Source organism: Triticum dicoccoides, chromosome 3B (genome assembly GCF_002162155.2).
Source record: "Triticum dicoccoides isolate Atlit2015 ecotype Zavitan chromosome 3B, WEW_v2.0, whole genome shotgun sequence".
Classification (NCBI taxonomy): domain Eukaryota; kingdom Viridiplantae; phylum Streptophyta; class Magnoliopsida; order Poales; family Poaceae; genus Triticum; species Triticum dicoccoides.
The window spans coordinates 144584502-144606862 of record NC_041385.1 but is presented as its reverse complement, the minus strand read 5'-3'; positions in this window follow the sequence as shown (position 1 = coordinate 144606862).

The following is a 22361-nucleotide window of genomic DNA, read 5'->3' as shown; positions in this document are numbered from 1 at the left end:
CCCCTTTAGTCCCGGTTTGTGGCACAAACCGGTACTAAAGGGCCAACCTTTAGTACCGGTTCGTGCCACGAACCGGCACTAAAGGGGTCTAACCTATAGTCCCGGTTGGAGACACAAACCGGGACTATATGGCAATTTTCAAACTTGGAAAAATCATAACTAAATCATCCGAATTCAGAAAAATACATATAATATATCAAAATTTGCAGAACAAAAAGATTGATAAAAATATGTCGGCGGATATGGAAAAAGTTTGTGATTTTTTTCGTGAATATATATTTTGGACGAATTTAAAAATATTCACGAATATCAAGTGAATTTGGAAAGAAATCAAAAATGTGAACAAATTATGAATTTCAAAATTCTTTGTAATTTTAAAAATTAAAATAAATAATGGATGAGAAAAAATAAAAACAAACATTAAAAGAAGAAAATGACAATATTAATGGAAAATGCAAACTAGAAAAAAGAACAAAACCGGTCGAAAAACCCAGTAGGAAAATAAACCAAACATAATTTAGAAACTTCCCAAAAACCGGAAGTTACAGAAGGTTTACAAGGGCTTGTGCAATAGGGGCAACAAATCTGCGGAATAACAAACGATTTGGACATAAGCATCGAACATGAATCCGCATAAATATTAGCTTCCGGAATCTATCTAAAAAACTAATGGTGCAGCTCGAGTTAAATTGACGCATTAAAGGTCCAATAATCCATCGGCGTCGGTATAAAGCTTGATGCAGTTCACTCGAGTTCATACATGGTGCGCCGTTCTTGTGCTTTGAGGGAGCAGAGAACACATGACTCGAGACGACTTGGTGATGGCCATGGCCAATGAAGTCACGAGAAAGGTCGCAGATGGCAAGAAGGTCTCCGTCAACACGTCAGCAGGCTACTTGTGGAAAACAGAGCTGCTCATCATCCGCAAAATAAGAAATATTTTTTCCATCCGAAAAAAAGAGAAACAGACCTGCTCACGCCTCTGACATGTCTCTGCGCATCGTGATCGTAGACGTGAGGAAGGAAGCGATGACCCACTTTGCCGCCCGCGGCCACCTTGTGGCAAGGTACGGTGGATCTCGCCTGGTTGTTTCTATACTGCCATAGCCCGTAGCTCGTTTGGCCTCGGAGAGCTATCACTAGTAGAAAAAGGACCTTATATGAGACGCATTAGTCCCGGTTCAATTTTGGCCCGGTACTAATGGTACCATTAGTACCAGTTCGAACAACTATGCATTAGTGCCGGTTCGTGTAGAACCTTTAGTACCGGTTCGTGCCACGAACCGGCATTAAAGGGGTGGTGGCAGGCTGGCGTCAGGCCGGGGCCCCACGAGCCCCTTTAGTTCCAGTTTGTGGCACAAACCGGTACTAAAGGGCCAACCTTTAGTACCGGTTTGTGCCACGAACCGGCACTAAAGGGGTCTAACCTATAGTCCAAGTTGGAGACACAAACCGGGACTATATGGCAATTTTCAAACTTGGAAAAATCATAACTAAATCATCCTAATTCAGAAAAATACATATAATTTATCAAAATTTGCAGAACAAAAAGATTAATAAAAATATGTCGGCGAATATGGAAAAAGTTTGTGATTTTTTTCGTGAATATATTTTTGACGAATTTAAAAATATTCATGAATTTCAAGTGAATTTGGAAAGAAATCAAAAATCTGAACAAATTATGAATTTCAAAATTCTTCGTAATTTTAAAAATAAAAATAAATAATGGATGAGAAAAAATAAAAACAAACAGGAAAAGAAGAAAATGACAATATTAATGGAAAATGCAAACTAGAAAAAAGAACAAAACCGGTTGAAAAACCCAGTAGGAAAATAAAGCAAACATAATTTAGAAACTTCCCAAAAACCGGAAGTAACAGAAGGTTTACAAGGGCTTGTGCAATAGGGGCAACACATCTGCGGAATAACAAACGATTTGGACATAAGCATCAAACATGAATCCGCATAAATATTAGCTTCCGGAATCTATCTAAAAAACTAATGGTGCAGCTCGAGTTAAATTGACGCATTAAAGGTCCAATAATCCATCGGCGTCGGTATAAAGCTTGATGCAGTTCACTCGAGTTCATACATGGTGCGTCGTTCTTGTGCTTTGAGGGAGCAGAGAACACGTGACTCGAGACGACTTGGCGATGGCCATGGCCAATGAAGTCACGAGAAAGGTCGCAGATGGCAAGAAGGCCTCCGTCAACGTGTCAGCAGGCTACTTGTGGAAAACAGACCTGCTCGTCATCCGCAAAAAAAAGAAATATTTTTTCCATCCGAAAAAATAGACCTGCTCACGCCTCTGATATGTCTCTGCGCATCGTGATCATAGACGTGAGGACGGAAGCGATGACCCACTTTGCCGCCCGCGGCCACCTTGTGGCAAGGTACGGTGGATCTCGCCCGATTTTTTCTGTACTGCCATAGCCCATAGCTCGTTAGGCCTCGGAGAGCTATCACTAGTAGAAAAAGGACTTATATGAGACGCATTAGTCCCAGTTCGATTTTGGCCCGGTACTAATGGTACCATTAGTACCGGTTCGAACGACTATGCATTAGTGCCGGTTCGTGTTGAACCTTTAGTACCGGTGCGTGCCACGAACCGGTATTAAAGGGGTGGTGGCATGCTGGCGTCAGGCCGGGGCCCCACGAGCCCCTTTTGTCCCGGTTTGTGGCACAAACCGGTACTAAAGGGCCAACCTTTAGTACTGGTTCGTGCCACGAACCGGTACTAAAGGGCCAACCTTTAGTACCGGTTCGTGCCACAAACCGGCACTAAAGGGGTCTAACCTATAGTCCCGGTTGGAGACACAAACCGGGACTATATGGCAATTTTCATACTTGGAAAAATCATAACTAAATCATCCTAATTCAGAAAAATACATATAATTTATCAAAATTTGCAGAACAAAAAGATTAATAAAAATATGTCGGCGAATATGGAAAAAGTTTGTGATTTTTTTCGTGAATATATATTTTTGACGAATTTAAAAATATTCATGAATTTCAAGTGAATTTGGAAAGAAATCAAAAATCTGAACAAATTATGAATTTCAAAATTCTTCGTAATTTTAAAAATAAAAATAAATAATGGATGAGAAAAATAAAAACAAACAGGAAAAGAAGAAAATGACAATACTAATGGAAAATGGAAACTAGAAAAAAGAACAAAACCGGTCGAAAATCCCAGTAGGAAAATAAACCAAACATAATTTAGAAACTTCCCAAAAACCGGAAGTAACAGAAAGTTTACAAGGGCTTGTGCAATAGGGGCAACACATCTGCGGAATAACAAACGATTTGGACATAAGCATCAAACATGAAACCACATAAATATTAGCTTCCGGAATCTATCTAAAAAACTAATGGTGCAACTCGAGTTAAATTGACGCATTAAAGGTCCAATAATCCATCGGCGTCGGTATAAAGCTTGATGCAGTTCACTCGAGGTCATACATGGTGCGTCGTTCTTGTGCTTTGAGGGAGCAGAGAACACGTGACTCGAGACGGCTTGGCGATGGCCATGGCCAATGAAGTCACGAGAAAGGTCACAGATGGCAAGAAGGTCTCCGTCAACATGTCAGCAGGCTACTTGTGGAAAACAGACCTGCTCATCATCCGGAAAAAAAGAAATATTTTTTCCATCCAAAAAAAAGAAAAACAGACCTGCTCACGCCTCTGACATGTCTCTACGCATCTTGATCGTAGACGTGAGGAAGGAAGCGATGACCCACTTTGCCACCCGCGGCCACCTTGTGAAAAGGTACGGTGGATCTCGCCCGGTTGTTTCTGTACTGCCATAGCCCGTAGCTCGTTTGGCCTCGGAGAGCTATCACTAGTAAAAAAAGGACATTATATGAGACGCATTAGTCCCAGTTTGATTTTGGCCCGGTACTAATGGTACCATTAGTACCGGTTCGGACGACTATGCATTTCTGCCGGTTCATGTTGAACCTTTAGTACCGGTTTGCGCCACGAACCGGTATTAAAGGGGTGGTGGCATGCTGGCGTCAGGCCGGGGCCCCACGAGCCCCTTTAGTCCCGGTTTGTGGCACAAATAGGTACTAAAGGGCCAACCTTTAGTATCGGTTCGTGCCACGAACCGGCACGAAAGGGGTCTAACCTATAGTCCCGGTTGGAGACACAAAACGGGACTATATGGCAATTTTCAAAATTGGAAAAATCATAACTAAATCATCCTAATTCAGCAAAATACATAGAATTTATCAAAGTTTGCAGAACAAAAAGATTGATAAAAATATGTCGACGAATATGGAAAAAGTTTGTGATTTTTTTCGTGAATATATATTTTTGACGAATTTAAAAATATTCATGAATTTCAAGTGAATTTGGAATGAAATCAAAAATATGAACAAATTATGGATTTCAAAATTCTTCGTAATTTTAAAAATAAAAATAAATAATGGATGAGAAAAAATAAAAACAAACAGTAAAAGAAGAAAATGACAATATTAATGGAAAATGCAAACTAGAAAAAAGAACAAAACCGGTCGAAAAACCCAGTAGGAAAATAAACCAAACATAATTTAGAAACTTCCCAAAAATCGGAAGTAACACAAGGTTTACAAGGGCTTGTGCAATAGGGGCAACACATCTGCGGAATAACAAACGATTTGGACATAAGCATCGAACATGAATCCGCATAAATATTAGCTTCCGTAATCTATCTAGAAAACTAATGGTGCACCTCGGGTTAAATTGACGCATTAAAGGTCCAATAATCCATCGGCGTCGGTATAAAGCTTGATGCAGTTCACTCGAGTTCATACGTGGTGCGCCGTTCTTGTGCTTTGAGGGAGCAGAGAACACGTGACTCGAGACGACTTGGCGATGGCCATGACCAAAGAAGTCACGAGAAAGGTCGCAGATGGCAAGAAGGTCTCCGTCAACACGTCAGCAGGCTACTTGCGGAAAATAGACCTGCTCATCATCCGCAAAAAAAGAAATATTTTTTCCATCCGAAAAAAAGAAAAACAGACCTGCTCATCCCTCTGACATGTCTCCGCGCATCGTGATCGTAGACGTGAGGAAGGAAGCGATGACCCACTTTGCCGCCCGCGGCCACCTTTTGGCACGGTACGGTGGATCTCGCCCGGTTGTTTCTGTACTGCCATAGCCCGTAGCTCGTTTGGCCTCGGAGAGCTATCACTAGTAGAAAAAGGACCTTATATGATTCACATTAGTCCCGGTTCGATTTTGGCCCGGTACTAATGGTACCATTAGTACAGGTTCGAACGACTATGCATTAGTGTCGGTTCGTGTTGAACCTTTAGTACCGGTTCGTGCCACGAACCGGTATTAAAGGGTTGGTGGCAGGCTGGCATCAGGCCGGGGCCCCACGAGCCCCTAGTCCCGGTTTGAGGCACAAACCAGTACTAAAGAGCTAACCTTTAGTACTAGTTCGTGCCACGAACCGGCACTAAAGGGGTCTAACCTATAGTCCCGGTTGGAGACACAAACCGGGACTATATGGCAATTTTCAAACTTGGAAAAAATCATAACTAAATCATCCTAATTCAAAAAAATACATATAATATATCAAAATTTGCAGAACAAAAAGATTGATAAAAATATGTCGGCGAATATGGAAAAAGTTTGTGATTTTTTTCGTGAATATATATTTTTAACGAATTTAAAAATATTCATGAATTTCAAGTGAATTTGGAAAGAAATCAAAAATCTGAACAAAATATGAATTTCAAAATTCTTTATAATTTTAAAAATAAAAATAAATAATGGATGAGAAAAAATAAAAACAAACAGGAAAAGAAGAAAATGACAATATTAATGGAAAATGCAAACTAGAAAAAAGAAAAAAAACCGGTCGAAAAACCCAGTAGGAAAATAAACCAAACATAATTTAGAAACTTCCCAAAAATTGGAAGTAACAGAAGGTTTACAAGGGATTGTGCAATAGGGGCAACACATCTGCGGAATAACAAACGATTTGGACATAAGCATCGAACATGAATCCCCATAAATATTAGCTTCCGGAATCTATCTAAAAAACTAATGGTGCAGCTCGAGTTAAATTGACGCATTAAAGGTCCAATAATCCATCGGCGTCGGTATAAAGTTTGATGCAGTTCACTCAAGTTCATACATGGTGTGCCGTTCTTGTGCTTTGAGGGAGCAGAGAACACGTGACTCGAGATGACTTGGCGATGGCCATGGCCAAAGAAGTCACGAGAAAGGTGGTAGATGGCAAGAACGTCTCCATCAACGCGTCAGCAGGCTACTTTTGGAAAACAGACCTTCTCATCATCCGCAAAAAAAAGAAATATTTTTTCCATCCGAAAAAAAAGAAAAACAGACCTGCTCACAACTCTGACATGTCTCTGCGCATCATGATCGTAGACGTGAGGAAGGAAGCGATGACCCACTTTGCCGCACGCGGCCACCTTGTGGCACGGTATGGTGGATCTCGCCCGGTAGTTTCTGTACTGCCATAGCCCGTAGCTCGTTTGGCCTTGGAGAGCTATCACTAGTAGAAAAAGGACCTTATATGAGACGCATTAGTCCCGGTTCGATTTTGGCCTGGTACTAATGGTACCATTAGTACCGGTTCGAACGACTATGCATTAGTGCCGGTTCGTGTTGAACCTTTAGTACCGGTTCGTGCCATGAACCGGTATTAAAGGGGTGGTGGCATGCTGGCGTCAGGCCGGGGCCCCACGAGCCCCTTTAGTCCCGGTTTGTGGCACAAACCGGTACTAAAGGGCCAACCTTTAGTACCGGTTCATGCCACGAATCGGCACTAAAGGGGTCTAACCTATAGTCCCGGTTGGAGACACAAACCGGGACTATATGGCAACTTTCAAACTTGGAAAAATCATAACTAAATCATCCTAATTCAGAAAAATACATATAATATATCAAAGTTTGCAGAGCAAAAAGATTGATAAAAATATGTCGGCGGATATGGAAAAAGTTTGTGATTTTTTTCGTGAATATATATTTTTGACGAATTTAAAAATATTCATGAATATCAAGTGAATTTGGAAAGAAATCAAAAATCTGAACAAATTATGAATTTCAAAATTCTTCGTAATTTTAAAAATAAAAATAAATAATGGATGAGAAAAAATAAAAACAAACAGGAAAAGAATAAAATGACAATATTAATGGAAAATGCAAACTAGAAAAAAGAACAAAACCGGTCAAAAAACCCAGTAGGAAAATAATCCAAACATAATTTAGAAACTTGCCAAAAACCAGAAGTAACAGAAGGTTTACAAGGGCTTGTGCAATAGGGGCAACAAATCTGCGGAATAACAAACGATTTGGACATCAGCATCGAACATGAATCCGCATAAATATTAGCTTCGGAATCTATCTAAAAAACTAATGGTGCAGCTCGAGTTAAATTGACGCATTAAAGGTCCAATAATCCATCGGCGTCGGTATAAAGCTTGATGCAGTTCACTCGAGTTCATACATGGTGCGCCGTTCTTGTGCTTTGAGGGAGCAGAGAACACGTGACTCGAGACGACTTGGCGATGGCCATGGCCAATGAAGTCACGAGAAAGGTCACAGATGGCAAGAAGGTCTCCGTCAACACGTCAGCAGGCACTTGTGGAAAACAGACCTGCTCATCATCCGCAAAAAAAGAAATATTTTTTCCATCCGAAAAAAAGAAAAACAGACCTGCTCACGCCTCTGACATGTCTCTGCGCATCGTGATCGTAGACGTGAGGAAGGAAGCGATGACCCACTTTGCCGCCCGCGGCCACCTTGTGGCAAGGTACGTTGGATCTCGCCCGGTTGTTTCTGTACTGCCATAGCCCGTAGCTCGTTTGGCCTCGGAGAGCTATCACTAGTAGAAAAAGGACCTTATATGAGACGCATTAGTCCCGGTTCGATTTTGGCCCGGTACTAATGGTACCATTAGTACCGGTTCGAACGACTATGCATTAGTGCCGGTTCGTGTTGAACCTTTAGTACCGGTTCGTGCCACGAACCGGCATTAAAGGGGTGGTGGCAGGCTGGCGTCCGGCCGGGGCCCCACGAGACCCTTTAGTCCCGGTTTGTGGCACAAACCGGTACTAAAGGGCCAACCTTTAGTACCGGTTCGTGCCACGAACCGGCACTAAAGGGGTCTAACCTATACTCCCGGTTGGAGACACAAACCGGGACTATATGGCAATTTTCAAATTTGGAAAAATTATAACTAAATCATCCTAATTCAGAAAAATACATATAATATAACAAAAATTGCAGAACAAAAAGATTGATAAAAATATGTCGACGGATATGGAAAAAGTTTGTGATTTTTTTCGTGAATATATATTTTTGACGAATTTAAAAATATTCATGAATTTCAAGTGAATTTGGAAAGAAATCAAAAATCTGAACAAATTATGAATTTCAAATTCTTCGTAATTTTAAAAATAAAAATAAATAATGGATGAGAAAAAATAAAAACAAACAGGAAAAGAAGAAAATGACAATATTAATGGAAAATGCAAACTAGAAAAAAGAACAAAACCGGTCGAAAAACCCAGTAGGAAAATAAACCAAACATAATTTAGAAACTTCCCAAAAACCGGAACTAACAGAAGGTTTACAAGGGCTTGTGCAATAGGGGCAACACATCTGCGGAATAACAAACGATTTGGACATAAGCATCGAACATGAATCCACATAAATATTAGCTTCCGGAATCTATCTAAAAAACTAATGGTGCAGCTCGAGTTAAATTGACGCATTTAAGGTCCAATAATCCATCGGCGTCGGTATAAAGCTTGATGCAGTTCAGTCGAGTTCATACATGGTGCGTCGTTCTTGTGCTTTGAGGGAGCAGAGAACACGTGACTCGAGACGACTTGGCGATGACCATGGCCAAAGAAGTCACGAGAAAGGCCGCAGATGGCAAGAAGGTCTCCTCAACGGGTCGGCAGGCTACTTGTGGAAAACAGACCTGCTCATCATCCGCCAAAAAAGAAATATTTTTTCCATCCGAAAAAAAGAAAAACAGACCTGCTCACGCCTCTGACATGTCTCTGCGCATCGTGATCGTAGACGTGAGGAAGGAAGCGATGACCCACTTTGCCGCCCGCGACCACCTTGTGGCACGGTACAGTGGATCTCGCCCGGTAGTTTCTGTACTGCCATAGCTCGTAGCTCGTTTGGCCTCGGAGAGCTATCACTAGTAGAAAAAGGACCTTATATGAGACACATTAGTCCCGGTTCGATTTTGGCCCGGTACTAATGGTACCATTAGTACAGGTTCAAACGACTATGAATTACTGCCGGTTCATGTTGAACCTTTAGTACCGGTTCGTGCCACGAACCGGTATTAAAGGGGTGGTGGCAGGCTGGCGTCAGGCGGGGGCCCCACGAGCCCCTTTAGTCCCGGTTTGTGGCACAAACCGGTACTAAAGCGCGAACGTTTAGTACCGGTTCATGCCACGAACCGGCACTAAAGGGGTTTAACCTATAGTCCCGGTTGGAGACACAAACCGGGACTATATGGCAATTTTCAAACTTGGACAAATCATAACTAAATCATCCTAATTCAGAAAAATACATATAATATATCAAAGTTTGCAGAACAAAAAGATTGATAAAAATATGTCGGCGGATATGGAAAAAGTTTGTGATTTTTTTCGTGAATATATATTTTTGACGAATTTAAAAATATTCATGAATATCAAGTGAATTTGGAAAGAAATCAAAAATCTGAACAAATTATGAATTTCAAAATTCTTCGTAATTTTAAAAATAAAAATAAATAATGGATGAGAAAAAATAAAAACAAACAGGAAAAGAAGAAAATGACAATATTTAATGGAAAATGCAAACTAGAAAAAAGAACAAAACCGGTCGAAAAACCCAGTAGGAAAATAAACCAAACATAATTTAGAAACTTCCCAAAAACCGGAAGTAACAGAAGGTTTACAAGGGCTTGTGCAATAGGGGCAACACATCTGTGGAATAACAAACTATTTGGACATAAGCATCTAACATGAATCCGCATAAGTATTAGCTTCCGGAATCTATCTAAAAAACTAATGGTGCAGCTCGAGTTAAATTGACGCATTAAAGGTCCAATAATCCATCGGCGTCAGTATAAAGCTTGATGCAGTTCACTCAAGTTCATACAAGGTGCGCCGTTCTTGTGCTTTGAGAGAGCAGAGAACACGTGACTCGGGACGACTTGGCGATGGCCATGGCCAAAGAAGTCATGAGAAAGGTCGCAGATGGCAAGAAGGTATCCGTCAACGCGTCAGCAGACTACTTGTGGAAAACAGACCTGCTCATCATCCGCAAAAAAAAGAAATATTTTTTCCATCCAAAAAAAAAAGAAAAACAGACCTTCTCACGCCTCTGACATGTCTCTGCGCATCATGATCGTAGACGTGAAGAAGGAAGCGATGACCCACTTTGCCGCCCGCGGCCACCTTGTGGCACGGTACGATGGATCTCGCCCGGTTGTTTCTGTACTGCAATAGCCCGTAGCTCGTTTGGCCTCGGAGAGCTATCACTAGTAGAAAAAGGACCTTATATGAGACACATTAGTCCCGGTTCGATTTTGGCCCGGTACTAATGGTACCATTAGTACCGGTTCAAACGACTATGAATTACTGCCGGTTCATGTTGAACCTTTAGTACCGGTTCGTGCCACGAACCGGTATTAAAGGGGTGGTGGCAGGCTGGCGTCAGGCGGGGGCCCCACGAGCCCCTTTAGTCCCGGTTTGTGGCACAAACCGGTACTAAAGCGCCAACGTTTAGTACCGGTTCATGCCACGAACCGGCACTAAAGGGGTCTAACCTATAGTCCCGGTTGGAGACACAAACCGGGACTATATGGCAATTTTCAAACTTGGACAAATCATAACTAAATCATCCTAATTCAAAAAAATACATATAATATATCAAAGTTTGCAGAACAAAAAGATTGATAAAAATATGTCGGCGGATATGGAAAAAGTTTGTGATTTTTTTCGTGAATATATATTTTTGACGAATTTAAAAATATTCATGAATATCAAGTGAATTTGGAAAGAAATCAAAAATCTGAACAAATTATGAATTTCAAAATTCTTCGTAATTTTAAAAATAAAAATAAATAATGGATGAGAAAAAATAAAAACAAACAGGAAAAGAAGAAAATGACAATATTTAATGGAAAATGCAAACTAGAAAAAAGAACAAAACCGGTCGAAAAACCCAGTAGGAAAATAAACCAAACATAATTTAGAAACTTCCCAAAAACCGGAAGTAACAGAAGGTTTACAAGGGCTTGTGCAATAGGGGCAACACATCTGTGGAATAACAAACTATTTGGACATAAGCATCTAACATGAATCCGCATAAATATTAGCTTCCGGAATCTATCTAAAAAACTAATGGTGCAGCTCGAGTTAAATTGACGCATTAAAGGTCCAATAATCCATCGGCGTCAGTATAAAGCTTGATGCAGTTCACTCAAGTTCATACAAGGTGCGCCGTTCTTGTGCTTTGAGGGAGCAGAGAACACGTGACTCGAGACGACTTGGCGATGGCCATGGCCAAAGAAGTCATGAGCAAGGTCGCAGATGGCAAGAAGGTATCCGTCAACGCGTCAGCAGACTACTTGTGGAAAACAGACCTGCTCATCATCCGCAAAAAAAAGAAATATTTTTTCCATCCAAAAAAAAAAGAAAAACAGACCTTCTCACGCCTCTGACATGTCTCTGCGCATCATGATCGTAGACGTGAAGAAGGAAGCGATGACCCACTTTGCCGCCCGCGGCCACCTTGTGGCACGGTACGATGGATCTCGCCCGGTTGTTTCTGTACTGCAATAGCCCGTAGCTCGTTTGGCCTCGGAGAGCTATCACTAGTAGAAAAAGGACCTTATATGAGACACATTAGTCCCTGTTCGATTTTGGCCCGGTACTAATGGTACCATTAGTACCGGTTTGAACGACTATGCATTAGTGCCGGTTCGTGTTGAACCTTTAGTACCGGTTCGTGCCACGAACCGGTATTAAAGGGGTTGTGGCAGGCTGGCGTCAGGCCGGGGCCCCACGAGCCCCTTTAGTCCCGGTTTGTGGCACAAACCGGTACTAAAGGGCCAACCTTTAGTACCGGTTCGTGCCACGAACCGGCACTAAAGGGGTCTAACCTATAGTCCCGGTTGGAGACACAAACCGGGACTATATTGCAATTTTCAAACTTGGGAAAATCATAACTAAATCATCCAAATTCAGAAAAATACATATAATATATCAAAGTTTGCAGAACAAAAAGATTGATAAAAATATGTCAGCGAATATGGAAAAAGTTTGTGATTTTTTTCGTGAATATATATTTTTGACGAATTTAAAAATATTCATGAATTTCAAGTGAATTTGGAAAGAAATCAAAAATCTGAACAAATTATGAATTTCAAAATTCTTCGTAATTTTAAAAATAAAAATAAATAATGGATGAGAAAAAATAAAAACAAACAGGAAAAGAAGAAAATGACAATATTAATGGAAAATGCAAACTAGAAAAAAGAACAAAACCGGTCGAAAAACCCAGTAGGAAAATAAACCAAACATAATTTAGAAACTTCCCAAAAATCGGAAGTAACACAAGGTTTACAAGGGCTTGTGCAATAGGGGCAACACATCTGCGGAATAACAAACGATTTGGACATAAGCATCGAACATGAATCCGCATAAATATTAGCTTCTGTAATCTATCTAAAAAACTAATGGTGCACCTCGAGTTAAATTGACGCATTAAAGGTCCAATAATCCATCGGCGTCGGTATAAAGCTTGATGCAGTTCACTCGAGTTCATACGTGGTGCGCCGTTCTTGTGCTTTGAGGGAGCGGAGAACACGTGACTCGAGACGACTTGGCGATGGCCATGGCCAAAGAAGTCACGAGAAAGGTCGCAGATGGCAAGAAGGTCTCCGTCAACGCGTCAGCAGGCTACTTGTGGAAAACAGACCTGCTCATCATCCGCAAAAAAAAGAAATATTTTTTCCATCCGAAAAAAAGAAAAACAGACCTGCTCACGCCTTTGACATGTCTCTGCGCATCATGATCGTAGACGTGAGGAAGGAAGCGATGACCCACTTTGCCGCCCGCGGCCACCTTGTGGCACGGTACGGTGGATCTCGCCCGGTTGTTTCCGTACTGCCATAGCCCGTTGCTCGTTTGGCCTCGGAGAGCTATCACTAGTAGAAAAAGGACCTTATATGATTCACATTAGTCTCGGTTCAATTTTGGCCCGGTACTGATGGTACCATTAGTACCGGTTCGAACGACTATGCATTAGTATTGGTTCGTGTTGAACCTTTAGTACCGGTTCATGCCACGAACCGGTATTAAAGGGTTGGTGGCAGGCTGGCATCAGGCCGGGGCCCCACGAGCCCCTTTAGTCCCGGTTTGAGGCACAAACCAGTACTAAAGGGCCAACCTTTAGTACCGGTTCGTGCCACGAAATGGCACTAAAGGGATCTAACCTATAGTCCCGGTTGGAGACACAAACCGGGACTATATGGCAATTTTCAAACTTGGAAAAATCATAACTAAATCATCCTAATTCAGAAAAATACATATAATATATCAAAATTTGCAGAACAAAAAGATTGATAAAAATATGTCGGCGAATATGGAAAAAGTTTGTGATTTTTTTCGTGAATATATATTTTTGACGAATTTAAAAATATTCATGAATTTCAAGTGAATTTGGAAAGAAATCAAAAATCTGAACAAATTATGAATTTCAAAATTCTTCGTAATTTTAAAAATAAAAATAAATAATGGATGAGAAAAAATAAAAACAAACAGGAAAAGAAGAAAATGACAATATTAATGGAAAATGCAAACTAGAAAAAAGAACAAAACCGGTCGAAAAACCCAGTAGGAAAATAAACCAAACATAATTTAGAAACTTCCCGAAAACCAGAAGTAACAGAAGGTTTACAAGGGCTTGTGCAATAGGGGCAACACATCTGCGGAATAACAAACGATTTGGACATAAGCATCAAACATGAATCCGCATAAATATTAGCTTCCGGAATCTATCTAAAAAACTAATGGTGCAGCTCGAGTTAAATTGACGCATTAAAGGTCCAATAATCCATCGGCGTCGGTATAAAGCTTGATGTAGTTCACTCGAGTTCATACATGGTGCGCCGTTCTTGTGCTTTGAGGGAGCAGAGAACACGTGACTCGAGACAACTTGGCGATGGCCATGGGGAAAGAAGTCACGAGAAAGGTCGCAGATGGCAAGAACGTCTCCGTCAATGCGTCAGCAGGCTACTTGTGGAAAACAGACCTGCTCATCATCCGCAAAAAAAGAAATATTTTTTCCATCCGAAAAAAAAGAAAAACAGACCTGCTCACGCCTCTGACATGTCTCTGCGCATCGTGATCGTAGACGTGAGGAAGGAAGCGATGACCCACTTTGCCGCCCGCGGCCACCATGTGGCACGGTACGGTGGATCTCGTCCGGTTGTTTCTGTACTGCCATAGCCCGTAGCTCGTTTGGCCTCGGAGAGCTATCACTAGTAGAAAAAGGACCTTATATGAGACACATTAGTCCCGGTTCGATTTTGGCCCGGTACTAATGGTACCATTAGTACTGGTTCGAACGACTATGCATTAGTGCCGGTTTGTGTTGAACCTTTAGTACCGGTTCGTGCCACGAACCGGTATTAAAGGGGTGGTGGCAGGCTGGCGTCAGGCCGGGGCCCCACGAGCCCCTTTAGTCCCGGTTTGTGGCACAAACCGGTACTAAAGGGCCAACCTTTAGTACCGGTTCGTGCCACTAACCGGCACTAAAGGGGTCTAACCTATAGTCCCGGTTGGAGACACAAACCGGGACTATATGGCAATTTTCAAACTTGGAAAAATCATAACTAAATCATCCTAATTCAGAAAAATACATATAATATATCAAAATTTGCAGAAAAAAAATTGATAAAAATATGTCGGCGAATATGGAAAAAGTTTGTGATTCTTTTCGTGAATATATATTTTTGACGAATTTAAAAATATTCATGAATTTCAAGTGAATTTGGAAAGAAATCAAAAATCTGGACAAATTATGAATTTCAAAATTCTTCGTAATTTTAAAAATAGAAATAAATAATGGATGAGAAAAAATAAAAACAAACAGGAAAAGAAGAAAATGACAATATTAATGGAAAATGCAAACTAGAAAAAAGGACAAAACCGGTCGAAAAACCCAGTTGGAAAATAAACCAAACATAATTTAGAAACTTCCCAAAACCGGAAGTAACAAAAGGTTTACAAGGGCTTGTGCAATAGGGGCAACACATCTGCGGAATAACAAACGATTTGGACATAAGCATCGAACATGAATCCGCATAAATATTAGCTTTCGGAATCTATCTAAAAAACTAATGGTGCAGCTCGAGTTAAATTGATGCATTAAAGGTCCAATAATCCATCGGCGTCGGTATAAAGCTTGATGCAGTTCACTCGAGTTCATACATGGTGTGCCGTTCTTGTGCTTTGAGGGAGTAGAGAACACGTGACTCGAGATGACTTGGCGATGGCCATGGCCAAAGAAGTCACGAGAAAGGTCGCAGATGGCAAGAAGGTCTCCATCAACGCGTCAGCAGGCTACTTTTGGAAAACAGACCTGCTCATCATCCGCAAAAAAAAAGAAATATTTTTTCCATCCGAAAAAAAGAAAAACATACCTACTCACGCCTCTGACATGTCTCTGTGCATCGTGATCGTAGACGTGAGGAAGGAAGCGATGACCCACTTTGCCGCCCGTGGGCACCTTGTGGCACGGTAAGGTGGATCTCGCCCGGTTGTTTCTGTACTGCCATAGCCCGTAGCTCGTTTGGCCTCGGAGAGCTATCACTAGTAGAAAAAGGACCTTATATCAGACACATTAGTCCCGGTTCGATTTTCGCCTGGTACTAATGGTACCATTAGTACCGGTTCGAACGACTATGCATTAGTGCCGGTTCGTGTTGAACCTTTAGTACCGGTTCGTGCCACAATCCGATATTAAAGGGGTGGTGGCAGGCTGGCGTCAGGCCGGGGCCCCACGAGCCCCTTTAGTCGCGGTTTGCGGCACAAACCGATACTAAAGGGCCAACCTTTAGTACCGGTTCGTGCCACGAACCGATACTAAAGGGGTCTAACCTATAGTCCCGGTTGGAGACACAAACCGGGACTATATGGCAATTTTCAAACTTGGAAAAATCATAACTAAATCATCCTAATTCAAAAAAATACATATAATATATCAAAATTTGCAGAACAAAAAGATTGATAAAAATATGTCGGCGAATATGGAAAAAGTTTGTGATTTTTTCGTGAATATATATTTTTGACGAATTTAAAAATATTCATGAATTTGAAGTGAATTTGGAATGAAATCAAAAATCTGAACAAATTATGAATTTCAAAATTCTTCGTAATTTTAAAAATAAAAATAAATAATGGATGAGAAAAAATAAAAACAAACAGGAAAAGAAGAAAATGACAATATTAATGGAAAATGCAAACTAGAAAAAAGAACAAAACCAGTCGAAAAATCCAGTAGGAAAATAAACCAAACATAATTTAGAAACTTCCCAAAATTCCAAAGGGAAAATAGAGTTTTTGGACGTTTTTTAGACGTTTTTACCGTTTAGTGCTAGGGTTTAGATTTCAGAGTTTAGGGTTAGGTTTTATGGTTTAAACCCTTAATTTTACTGTTTAGCATAGAGTTTCTGACGTTTTAAGTCCCGGGTTTAGGGTTTAGGACAATTTTTGAAATGACAAAATTGTAAAAGGAAAAAAAGATATGCTCTAATTTATGTTTTTTAAAATTTTGGTTAAATCTTGTCAAATCGGTCAAACAACTGATTCAAGAAATATAGAGTGTTACTAAATAATTACGCAATAATATTAGTGTTACTTATCAAGAAGTATTAATATTGCTACATAATTTCAGTTTTTTAAGTTTGGTTAAATCTGGTCAAACTGTGGTCAAACTAATTATTCAATAAGTATTAATGTTGCCACATAATTATTAAAGAATATTAGTGTTACTAAAGAATTATTTCAATTTTTTGAATTTTGGTCAAATCTGGTCAAACTATGGTCAAACTGTGGTCAAACTTATTCAAGAATCATGCATGTTACTATGTTAGCATGCTGCACGCATGGTCGACGATGACCTGGCCGTGTGTGTGTTTCTAAACAAAGTCAAAAGATTTGTTTCATTCATCAATGAAGGAGTTGGACAAGAGTCAAAAAACGCAGTCACAAGACCACTACTCTTCCAGTCAGATTGCACCCAAATATTTTGCACCTGCAATGGCCCAAAGTCTCGCCTCTTTCTGGATGGCGAGGAGAAGGATGGACAGAGGGGTGGATTTGTTTTGGAAGACACTTACATTCCGCTCATCCCAGATGGCTTTAGCATAGTGAAGGAAGGCATTGCTCTTCTATGGACTCTTTGGGTTGATGCTACTCGGTGTTGCCAAAACCGAGATGTCCACACTAACAAGGTGGAGCCAATCCTGGACCAAGCCCCACAGTCTCCGCGTGAAATGACACTTGAAGAAGAGATGCTCGATGGTTTCTTGCTCCCTTGCAAAGGGGCATGGCCCGCTGTCGGTGTCAAAACCGGCGGATCTCGGGTAGGGGGTCCCGAACTGTGCGTCTAGGCGGATGGTAACAGGAGACAAGGGACACGATGTTTTTACCCAGGTTCGGGCCCTCTCGATGGAGGTAAAACCCTACTCCTGCTTGATTGATATTGATGATATGGGTAGTACAAGAGTGGATCTACCACGAGATCAAGGAGGCTAAACCCTAGAAGCTAGCCTATGGTATGATTGTTGTAATGGTTGTTGTCCTACGGACTAAAACCCTCTGGTTTATATAGACACTGGAGAGGGCTAGGGTTACACAGAGTCGGTTACAATGGTAGGAGATCTACATATCCGTATCGCCAAGCTTGCCTTCCACGCCAAGGAAAGTCCCATCCGGACACGGGACGAAGTCTTCAATCTTGTATCTTCATAGTCCTGGAGTCCGACCAACGATGATAGTCCGGCTATCCGGACACCCCCTAGTCCAGGAGTCCCTCACCCGCAGTTTGACCATCCCCTCTTAGCCAAACGATTAGACATCCAGATTCATTAGGGCGTTTGTAGACTACCCAGACGTATATGAATGATATGAAGGGTCCGATTGGATCATGTTTTTTCTTCCCTCTTCTGTCTGATCACTGATCGAACGCATCGGAAAGATGGTTTGAGGCGCACAACTGTAGATGCTTTAAGATGCCGGACATGAACCTCTCCGTCAAGGCGTCAGCAAGCTCTCGAAAACAGACTTGCTTATGCCTTTGACGGGTCTCTGTGTGTCGTATCTAGATGTGAGGAAGGAAGCAACGACCCACTTTGCCACGCGCAGTCAGCTTCTGGCACGGGCATGGTGGATCTCGCCCGGTTGTTTGACTTGTTTCTGTACCGCCATAGGCCATAGCCTGTTTGGCCTCGTAGAGCTATGCAATCATGCATGTTAGGTGTGCACGGTCCACGACGACCTGACCGTGCATTTAGTATAGTACTGGTGCACGTAGCATTCTTTTTTGTTGTTGTTGTTGTTTTAGGGAGTGCACGTAGCATTCGCCGAAGGCATGTAAATCTCTTGAGCACGAAATATTGCCGCAGAGTGTCGTAGTTCACACCGCCGGTTGGAACGATGGCGCGGGAGCCGATTGTACAGCGAACCGCGCGCTTATATAATTAGGGGCTGTTTGGTTTGTGACTAACTTTGTCAAATGTTGTCACACCTAAAACTAGGCAAATTTGACTAACTTAGGTGAGTGTTTGGTTCAAACCACACCTTAGGCAAGCCACTTGGAACGCACATGGCATACACATAAAAGATGTGTCAAGATTCCCTTAGGTTTGCCAACTTGCGGCTTTCATTTTGATGAACTAACCTTAGGCAAATTTGGCAAAAATATGTGGTAAAGTGTGGCAATGCTAGGTCTAGAACCAAGCAGCCCCTTAGTGTCGCCCGGTGACTGTAAATTTGCATGAGGGTCAATGAAGATGGCCTGCATGTTTTACATTGACGGCACAGCACGGCACCGCTGCATACACTCGTCACCCCCTCGATCCGTTCAGTGGTCTGTACAGGGACAGGTTGGGTCTACTGCACCAACCTGAATAGGGAGTAACAAAAGAGTTCGGTATGGGCGGCGATTTCGATCTTGTTCCACTGGTACGTGCGAACTGCGGTGTTTGTGCATCAAAAATTTGAGACCAAGCAAGAGAACCCAGCCACCAGCGCCACAGCCTACAGCGCACGCCCTCCCTCCCCAGCGCGCACATCCATCGAGCGTCATAGGCCGACGTGACCCTCCGAGACTGCCTGCCCGACCATGCTCATAGGGCCCGGCGAGTCGTGTGCTACAGCTGCGGCAAGGCGGCCGCACAGATGCAGCATGGACGGATGCGTGGAGCACTATCTAAATCGGCAGCAAATTCTCTGAGGGTGACGCACGCCGGCCGAGCAGTTCTGTTCGGTTCCGCGTGCGATTTTTTTTTCTTTTCAAAACAAGACAAAAGGCTTGCCATTTTCATTGATAAAAAAGAGGGTTTAAGACAAGAATACCAAAAAATTGCAAATACAAGGCTTCTGATTACATGCTAATAGAAAAGCCGCGTCCGCGTCGCTTCCAGGGGGCGGCTTAGGCGAACCCTAGCGCCGCCACCCTCCCTACTCCAGTCTCTTCCCACGCCGCCGATGGGACGTCGGCGGGCAAAGCCCGTGCGGCGGCCGGCGGCGGCAGGCCCTCTCTTATCGTGCGGCGGTACCCCCTTCTAGTGCGGCGCGGCGACCCTGGACGAGGCGCCCGGCTGGCAGGCGGACACCGGGGTGGCGGCCGCGGGACCTGGCGGGATGGCCGGCTTCTGTGGCTGTAGTGGCAACGCGCCAGTCAGTTCTGGCGATGCCCAGAGGCGGTATGGCCGTGGCTCAGATTTGGCACGGTGGCCATGGACTGCGTGACTCGGTGGAGTTCTGGGGGTGCGGGAGCGACGCCGGAGCTTGCAACATGGCTTGCTGGCGCGGATGGCTGTGCGTGGCCGCTTGGTCGTCCTGGTCTGGCTCGGCCAGATCTGGTCACCTGGGCTGTGGGTGGCGCCGAGGCTCCCGTCACTGTTGCTCCAGTGCTGGTAGGTGCGATGAGAAGGCTGGTCGGGCGCCACGGCTGTGTGTTGTGGTATCCCGGCAGCAGCGCTGCACTCCCTCGTCATGCGGGAGACGGGGTTGTATCGGGTGGATGCAGGCCCTGGTCTCCCTCGACCAGCGGTTGTGGTGGGCACGCCGCTTGGCGGCGTGGTGGCATCCGCCCCCCCTCTTCACGGTGATGTCCCAAGGTGGCAACTTTGCCCCCCTTCCAGTTTGCGGCTACCGCTGCGGGCAACGACGACGCTTGTGGGCGTCGTCTCTTCCCTGGGGGCGTTGTCATGGCCATGTCCATCCCCTGTTCTGACACAGGCCAAGAGGAGCCCCAAGTAGGACCGAATCCTACTTGGGCTCCTCCCAAGCCGCGCGCAACCTACCACATATATCGGAGGGGGAAGGAAAGATGGGGGGGAGGAAGGGGGAATCCTATTCCCTTTCTTTCCTTTCCTCCTTCCCCTTTCCTTCTCCACCTTGGCCGGCCTATATGGGGGGCGCACCAGCCCCTTTGTGGCTGGTGCGTTTCCCCTCTTGGCCCATAAGGCCCATATCTTTTGCCGGGAGTGCCCGGAACACCTTCCGGTGACCCAATATGTACCTGTTACCCTCCGGAACACTTCCGGTGTCCGAATACCATCGTCCTATATATCAATCTTTACCTCTCGACCATTTCGAGACTCCTCGTCATGCCCGTGATCTCATCCGGGACTCCGAACAACATTCGGTCAGCAAATCACATAACTCATATAATACTATATCATCATCGAACGTTAAGCGTGCGGACCCTACGGGTTCGAGAACTATGTAGACATGACCGAGACACCTCTCCGGTGAATAACCAATAGTGGAACCTGGATGGTCATATTGGCTCCTACATATTCTACGAAGATCTTTATTGGTCGAACCGTTATGACAGCATATGTAATTCCCTTTGTCCATCAGTATGTTACTTGCCCGAGATTCGATTGTCGGTATCTTCATACCTAGTTCAATCTCGTTACCGGCAAGTCTCTTTACCCGTTCCGTAATACATCATCTTGTGACCAACTCCTTAGTGGTTTGCTTCCAAGCTTATTATGTGTATTACCGAGAGGGCCCAGAGATACCTCTCCGATACTCGGAGTGACAAATCCTAATCTTGATCTATGCCAACTCAACAGACACCTTCCGAGATACATGTAGAGCATCATTATAATCACCCAGTTATGTTGTGACCTTTGATAGCACACAAGGCATTCCTATGGTATCCGGGAGTAGCATAATCTCATAGTCGAAGGAATATGTATTTGATATGAAGAAAGCAATAGCAATAAAACTGAACGATCATTATGCTAAGCTAACGGATGGTTCTTGTCCATCACATCATTCTCCTAATGATGTGATCCCATTATAAAATGAGAACTCATGTCCATGGTTAGGAAACCTTAACCATCTTTGATCAACGAGCTAGTCTAGTAGAGGCTTACTAGGGACACTATGTTTGTTTATGTATTCACACATGTATTAAGGTTTCCGATCAATGAAATTCTAGCATGAATAATAAACCTTTATCATGAATAAGGAAATATAAAATAACAACTTTATTATTGCCTCTAGGGCATATTACCTTCAGTCTCCCACTTGCACTAGAGTCATTAATCTAGTTCACATCGCCATGTATTAACACCCGTAGTTCACATCGCTATGTGACCAACACCCAAAAAGTTTACTAAAGTCAATTACCTAGTTCACATCGCCATGTGATTAACACCCAAAGATTACTAAGGTGTGATCATGTTTTGCTTGTGAGAGAAGTTTAGTCAACGGGCCTGCCACATTCAGATCCCTATGTATTTGGCAAATTTTTATGTCTACAATACTCTGCATGGAGCTACTCTAGCTAATTGCTCCCACTTTCAATAAGTATCCAGAACGAGACTTAGAGTCATCCGAATCGATATCAAAGCTTGAATCAATGTAACCCCTTACGACGAATTCTTTATCACCTCCATAACCCATAAATATCTCCTTAGTCCTTCTTAAGTAACTAAGGATAATTTTGACCGATGTCCAGTGATCCACTCCTGGATTACTTTGGTACCTCCCTGCCAGACTTATGGCAAGGCACACATCAGGTTTGGTACACAACATAGCATACATGATAGAACCTATGGCTGAGGCATATGG